Genomic DNA, 8,318 nt, shown 5'->3' with positions numbered 1-8,318 from the left:
GTTAACTATAACAATGATGAGAAGGTTGTGCTGCTTTAATTTTATATTCCACTTTCATGTCTCTTTGCGGATGGCAATGGTTAGGCAGTTCAACAGAATCACAGGTGGTTTGGGAGTATAAAATAAAATGGCCAGAATCTGAATCCTGTGTGTGGTTGAACTTTGGAATATAATGGAGGGTGAATGAGAACATGAAGAAGACAGAGCGACAGCACCGTAAGCAGAGAGAGAAAGGGGCTCGATGACTACCAACCATCGCCAGTCTCCACTGCCCACGTTGCACCAAGGTGTGTGGATCGCAGATCGGCCTCTACAGACACAGATATATGTCTTGTACTAATGTACAACCTTGTACTCTTGAAGGTTGTACTCTTGTACAACCTTCCATATCTCTGTGTCTCCCTCTCCCAACTTTCAGTCTGAAGAAGGGTCGCAACCCTAAACGTCACCCATTCCTTCTCTCCAGAGATGCTGCCTGTCTCGCTGAGTTACTCCAGCATTTTGCGTCTATCTTCATTGTAAATCAGCATCTGCAGTTCCTTCCTACACATGAGTTGCAGTGGGGTGGGGTGCTGGATCAAAATGTCTCATCCAGGCTGCAGAGATCCTTGTTGCCAGGCTAGAAGGATGATGACTTAATGTCTCCCCGTTTGAACCAGAAGCCATTATGCCGCGGAGTGTGTCGAGGTTGGGATTAGAGTCAAAGCCTCTTAAGGTAAATTCCCTGGAGGATTTTGGAAGACTGGGGAAGTCATGCATTAGGTCACCAAGCCATACACAGCAACTGTAACCACTGGCCTATGCTGCATTAGTACAAGCATTTCAATGATCAATTGATCAATGAACGACAAATTCTCAAAGCTTGGAACTCTGAGAGCTCACACGCCATCTTAATACAACTATTCTTCACTCAAGGCTACCCTAATCGTTGCCAATGAAGAGCCTAAATGGAAAAGGTAGCCCTGGAAATTGATAACCTCATCATGCGAAGAAATAGCCAATGCAACCCAGTGAGTGAACTGTTTGCACAATTCTCTAGTTCCGTCTCGGTGAGTATCTCTCAAGGTTATGGGCTTAACTTCCACTCCACAGAACCAAGCCTTATTATCCAGGCTGATGTTCCTAATGTTGGAGGAGCCTCTTACAGATGAGATGTTAAATCATTGCTCAACATCGTCTTTCATGTGGAGGTGACATTTTAATTGGCACTTTGAACAAGGGCTGCTGGCATCCTCCCATATCTGGCCGACGTGTACCACTCATTGAATGCTCCTGGAAAAAACAGACCGTTGATTTATTGTGGTTTCTGAGAGTTTCTACATGTCAACAGGAGCTACACTTAGTTTAGTTTAGTTTAAGAGGTACAGCACGGAAACGGGCCATTCGGCCCACCGAGTCCGCACTGACTAGTGATTCCCGCACATTAACACTATCCCAAACACACCAGGGACAATTTTCCAATTTTACCAAGCCAATTAACCTGCAAACCTGTACGTCTTTGAAGTGTGGGAGGAAACCGGAGCACCCGGAGAAAACCCACGCAGGTCGCGGGGAGAATGTATGAACTCCGTACAGTGTTGTCAATGTTGAATCCGGGTCTCATAGAAATATAGAAAATAGGTGCAGGAGGAGGGCATTCGGCCCTTCGAGCCAGCACCGCCATTCATTGTGATCATGGCTGATCGTCCCCTATCAATAACCCGTGCCTGCCTTCTCCCCATATCCCTTGACTCCATTAGCCCCTAGAGCTCTATCTAACTCTCTCTTAAATACATCCAGTGATTTGGCCTCCGCTGCCCTCTGTGGCAGGGAATTCCATAAATTCACAACTCTCTGGGTGAAAATGTTTTTCTCACCACAGTCTTAAATGACCTCCCCTTTATTCTAAGACTGTGGCCCCTGGTTCTGGACTCGCCCAACATTGGGAATATTTTTCCTGCATCCAGCTTGTCCAGTCCTTTTATAATTTGATATGTTTCTATAAGATCCCCATCTCTGGAGCTGTAAGGCAGCAACACTGCCGCTGTGCCACCGTGCTGCCCAAATGCCACACACTTCAAAAATATAGTAAAGATAAATCCTGATGCCAAGGAAAACGTTGACAGATTAATTTGCTTCTATTTCTTTTCTTTCATCTCCATCTCACATTCCTGACGGATTCCTCTCTGCTGGACACTGTTCAGTTTCTCTGCAAAGCCGCAGTCACGTGCAGCCATGCACCCGACCGAGCGCTGCCTGTGTGATGGATGGTGCCAGCTCCAACCTTTACTGGCCAACATTAAGTCAAATGTGGGCAGAGTGAGGAATAACTATCGGCAGTTCCATGTGGTTTCAAACAATACAGCTCAGTACGACTGCTTTCAGTTGCAAATAAGAATGGTGATAGTTCTCCTCCATGTGACGCCACCCATGAACAAGGTCACAGAAGTCCCACCCGCAGCAATTCTATTCCAGGAAAGAGTGCGTGCACTGCAGAGTGTGTTTTTAAAAAAAAACTCCAATATTCAGGACTTTAGCCCCAGGCGTTTACATGTTGCTGAATCAGAAAGTGACCAAGTGAGTGGAAATGAACACCTGAGCTTGCAGGAGACACCTGGAGATCTCCTCTCTCACAATGCTACTGCCTCAGTAGTAGTCCTGCCTCATCCCACACGCTGATGTTAGTGAGTGCAGGCTAACAATGGGTGAGGATAGAGGGTCAGAGATCCAGGTAATTGGTTGTTGCACTATCTCTCAGCAGGGAGAAAATAATTGGAGCAAAATGCAGGTGATGCAGAATGCAGGTGATGGAAATCCACAAGAGGCACGGAAGTGGGGGAGAACCAGAGTCAATGTTTCAGGTCAGAGACTTTCAATCCAAACTGGAAAAGCAAGAAAATGCGTGCTTTTGAAGTAGAGGGTGGGGAGAACAGTGATAGGGTGCAGACCAAAACTGACAGCAGCTTTAAATGTGTGTGAAGGAACTGCAGATGCTGGTTTACACCGAAGATAGACACAAAATGCTGGAGTAACTCAGCGGGGCAGGCAGCATCTCTCGAGGGAAGGAATGGGTGACGGTTCGGGTCAAAACTCTTCATGTAGCTTTAGATACTTGCAGTTAAAGATAGAAAAAGAAATACATGCGATAAATTGAAGCGGGAAGCTACATCTGTGAAAGGAGAAAAATTGCAGGTTGCCATTTCAATTTGCGAGTGTTTGAGTCGTGGAGTCATACACCATGGAAACAGCTCTGTCAGCTTGCAATGTCCACCACAGTCATCAAGTACTAATGTCAGAAATAAAACTCCAAGTCAGAGAAGCAATGGGATATTTTACATGGAGCTCTTAAAGCTCTTAAAGATTGTGGAGTCAAGGGATATGGGGAGCGAAAGAATAGGCGATGTTTCACCTATTCCTTCGCTCCATAGATGCTGCCTCACCCGCTGAGTTTCTCCAGTTCCTATAGCATGGTGATGGAACATTCAATGTTCCACTTGAGATCTGCCCAATGTTTTATAAAGTTGGAGTATAATCTTCGTATTCTTATATTCAATGCCTTGATAATACCTTGGACAGGTACATGGGTAGAACATGTTTAGAGGGATCTGGGCCAAATGTGGCCAGGTGGGATTAGTGTAGATGGAGCATCTTGGTCAGCATGGGCAAGTTGGGCCGAAGGGGCTGTTTCCGTGCTGTATGACTCTATGATTCAAATGAAGGCCAGTTTTCCATATGCCTTCTTATTTACCTACACTGTCAACTTCACGGATCTTTGGACGTAAACCAAGGTGGTTCTGTACCTCATTAATCCCTGGGATGTTCCTATTCATGGTGCATCACCTTACACATCAGAATTCAACTCTATCCACCCACCGATATCAACCTGTAGCTTAAGACTATTCTCCACACCTTCAACAACTCCATCACTGTTCAATTGGCGACCTTACTTATCATCCCTACTCGGCCCCGAAGCTGTGGCGGAGGCAGCGGAGATCCGACTCGGCCCCGAAGCTGTGGCGGAGGCAGCGGAGATCCGACTCGGCCCCGAAGCTTTGGCGGAGGCAGCGGCAGCGGAGACCCGACTCGGCCTCGGAGCTGTGGCGGTGGCGGTGGCGGCGGCGGCAGCAGAGACCCGACTCGGCCCCGGAACCGTGGCGGTGGCAGCAGAGACCCGACTCGGCCTCGGAGCTGTGGCGGCGGCAGCGACCACCCGCAGAGTTTGAACCGTCGCCTCGGTGCAGAGGGAGAACAAAGAGGGAAGAGACAGAGACTTTAAGATTTTGCCTTCCACCACAGTGAGGAGGTGTTTGGTGAACTCACTGTGGTGGATGTTAAATTTGTGTTGATTGTATGTTTTTGTCATTTTTTAATTATATGTATGACTGCAGGGAAACGAAATTTGACAATAAACGAATCTAATCTAATCTAACCTAAAAAAAAATCAATACCCAAATCAGTCATGTATAATATAAATAACAAAGGTCCCAGCATTGATCTCTTTGGAATTCCACGTCACTGGTATCCTATCACAAAAACAACCCATCAGTCTGAAGAAGGGTCTCAACCCAAACAGTCACCTGTTCCTTTACTCCCGAGATGCTGACTGACCCGCTGGGTTACTCCAGCATTTTGTGTCTATCTTCTACCAAGTCAATTTTGGATCCAATTTAACAATCTGCCCTTCATCCCATGAAGCCTAACCTCTTGGACGAGTCTGTCCTGTGGAACTTTTTCAAAGGCCTTATTGATGTCCATGTAAATCACATCTACTGCACAGCTCTCCACAATACACTTTATTATCTCTTCACAAGATTCACTCAGATTGTTCAGATAGGATCTACACTTGACAAAGCTATGCTGGCTATCTCGGATTCTCTGCTTAGAATTTTTCTTCAGCCTGGTTATACTCTTTTAACACTTTTAATCAGGTTGCCAGTGTGCTTATTTATGGTAGCAAGTTGCTATTTGACAATAGGAAATCAATGAGGCAAGACGTTTATAGGGGACATCTGGAACTGAAGAAGACTGGTTCTCATTAATTTGATTGAAGATTAACGGGTGCAATTTAAAGATTTAGCACCAGGAATTTAGTAGGAACTTAATTAAAAAAGTCAGTTAACCAAGTAATTAAATACTAAAATGACCAATACTGAGTTTCTGGCTTGGCTTGCAACACTGCTGACCTCTTGGCAGGTGCAATGACTGCAGTGTTTCCTGTTTTCCTGAAACGCCACAAATACTTTCCATTGACACAGACTATCGTTCTATTGTACAGTTAGGGAATATGGATGGATAGGTGATGGTTCAGGTCAGGACTAGTCTGAAGAAGGGTGGCCTATCCATGTTCTCCAGTTCGGTTTGTCTTTGTATATGTAAATAATTAAGTATCGTATATAATTTGTAAATAATGAACTGGTGGTATAATAATACATGTCATAGATGGTTTGCATGGGTTTGGAACTGGGTGTATGGAACAAGTTGCCGGAGGAGGTGGTTGAGGCAACCTTTATGAAACAGTTATTCAGGTACATGGATAGGACACGTTTAGTGGTATGTTGGCCAAACGCAGGCAGGTGGGACTAGTCAAGATGGGATATGTTGGTTAGTGTGGCAGGTTGGGCTGTACCCTTGACTCTAATACAAATGTACTGTGATACATGTGTATAATATGCAGTATGGCTCTACATTATGAGGTATAACTTTGATACATCGTTGTAACTTCCACTGATATTTATAGGAGACACAAGAGACTGCAGATGCTGGAATCACGAGCAAACTTTTGGAGGAACTCAGGAAGTCAAGCTCACCCACTGATACTAAGCTGCCTGTTGATTGCCTTCAGGAAAGTATGATCTGTTGGCAACACTGTTCGTGTTTCTTCTCTTAATGAACAGCAGCACAAAAGAGCCTGCAGATACTACACAGGCCATTATCTCCCCACACATTCCTCCTTGCTACAAGTCGTGAGTCCCCAAAGGTGCTTTGGGCCGTATATCACGTCTGGGTGTTGGGCAGTGAGTCAAACTCCATTACTGGGGAAAAATGAACTAATTTAAGTAAGTTAAGAGCCTGCTCATTAAATCATTCCTCACCATAACCTTTCTGAGGGGTATCTTATTAATTGGAAGTGTTCCATTATCCTTCAAAGATAATGGACTTTGCAGTTTTTTAAAATAATTGAATATTAAAGAACATGTACATTCAAATTTTAAGTAGGCCATCAAAAACTAATTTAAAATATAAAATACAATTGAACTGGTTCCAGGAACATCTCCAGTTTCAACTCTGATCAAAGAAAAAACATGTTCATGAAGACTGCTGGGTTAGTTGTTAAATTTAGAAAAGTAATGTCCTCCACCGCTTAACGTCACTCAGGCATCCGCTTCTCCTGAAGGCACTGGCTCAAACAGGTCCCTCTACACCTTGGCTCTCATTGGAATTGTGGTACGTCTACCTGAAGGAGCTAGCTCTCACCAGGTGGAGATCTTCCCCTCTATCTTCTCGGTTTCAATCAGAAGCAATCCCACTCGCTGTTCTGCCTCAAAACATAGAAGTTTAATGAACACAAACTAAAGCAGATTTTGGACTGGAGTTTCCGCCATGGGACACATACATGTTCTGCACCTCTGGACAAAAGCTTTAAACTCACTGGAGAAGGAGATTGTTCATGAAGGTGTCAGTGCATCTTTGGAGTGAAATAACAATTCTTTTTTTCACCTTCCATGAAATGTTCGCAACTGAAAAATCTTCTCTTCCCCTTCCTTCCCCTCCCCTCCCCTTTCAGTGTTTTGAAGGCACCATTTCTTTTTGACCATTCCTTCTCTCTGGAGATGCTGCCTGTCCCGTTGAGTTACTCCAGCATTTTGTGTCTACCCTCGATTTAAACCAGCATCAGTAATTCTTTCTGTAAAGGAGTGATAGCTGACACACTGTAACCTTTACTGGTAGTTTATTATAGCACATGGCACACACGTCCCAGCACTGACTGCATCCAGCCTTCAGGCGTACCGGGACCTAGTGGGAGGAACAAAGGGAGGATACCACAGTTATACTAATATGATGGGGCGTGGTTAGTGGTGATGAGGTAGCTCCATTATAAGTTGCATGCTTAAACCATCTACATCCTTCCCCTTACAAATTAAACAAGTTACAGCAATGGCAGGTTGGTTATACAGTACCTGCAAAGCAAAGCGAACTCTCCGTATCGAGCCGGAGGTTTGACAATCCGACCCGAGCGAGTGCGCACAGCACCCTCACCCTCCCCACCCGAAAGAATAGGAGGAGGGACAGGAACAGGAACAGGAGGGAGAGAGAAGGTGGGTGGAGACCCAAGCTTGGAGGGGGAACGGAGAGGCACAGGTGAGCCAGGTGAAACAGAAGGGGTAGAATGAGCAGAAGCCGGAGAGAGAGAAGACCTGACAGGGGACAACAGGGCCTGAGGAGCGAACCCTGGAAGAGCAGGGGGAGGGGCCCGAGGTAAACGGACCGACCGGGGCATGCAGGGAGCAGAGGGTAAGTTAGTGGAGGAAGGCTCGACACGCGATGGAGGGGTATACGGAATCGCAGGTGTTGGTTTGGGCTCGTTGACCGCCAACAGGTGCTGGCGGCTGCGCCGGTAGATAGTCCCCTCAAAATCCACCAGGTAAGACCGTGGCGAACTGTTGAACCCGACCACGGTGGCAAGTCGGGAATAACCGGTAGACGTCTGCAAACGGACGACCTGGCCAGGCAGCAGTGGGGATAGGGGGCGGCAGGATTTGTCGTGCGAGCGGCGCTGGATTTCGTGCTTCTGAGCAATTCGTTGCTGGACATCAGCAGGCTGCAGGACTTTGGGCATCAGGGACTGCTGGGCGATCGGCATCGGAGGGCGAATAACTCGGGACATGAGGCGTTGGGCAGGGGATCGCATTGTACTGTCTCTGGAAATATTCCGAAGGTTCAGCAGACCCTGATAGAAATCACCGTTGGAGAGACGGGATTGTTCAAGCAAGTGCTTTGCGCTGCGGACCGCCCGTTCAGCCAGTCCATTGCTCTGCGGGTACTCCGGGCTGCTGGTGAAATGATTGAAGTTCCACTTCGCAGCGAAAGCTTGAAATTCGGCACTAGTGAACTGGCGGCCGTTGTCTGTCTGCAACCGAACAGGGGAACCAAACGTGGCAAAGTGACGGCGTAGCTTACTGATCACCATCTCGGAGGTGATGGCAGGGAGAAGGTCCACCTCGAACCAATTTGAGTAAGAGTCTACCAACACAAGGTACTGCTTCCCACGCCAGTCGAAACTATCGGCAGCCAGTGAAGACCAGGGCATGTCAGGGGCAGGCTGTTGTAGTAGCGGCTGT

Source organism: Amblyraja radiata, chromosome 33 (assembly GCF_010909765.2).
Source record: "Amblyraja radiata isolate CabotCenter1 chromosome 33, sAmbRad1.1.pri, whole genome shotgun sequence".
Classification (NCBI taxonomy): Eukaryota; Metazoa; Chordata; class Chondrichthyes; order Rajiformes; family Rajidae; genus Amblyraja; species Amblyraja radiata.
Note: the sequence above shows the minus strand (reverse complement) of the source record.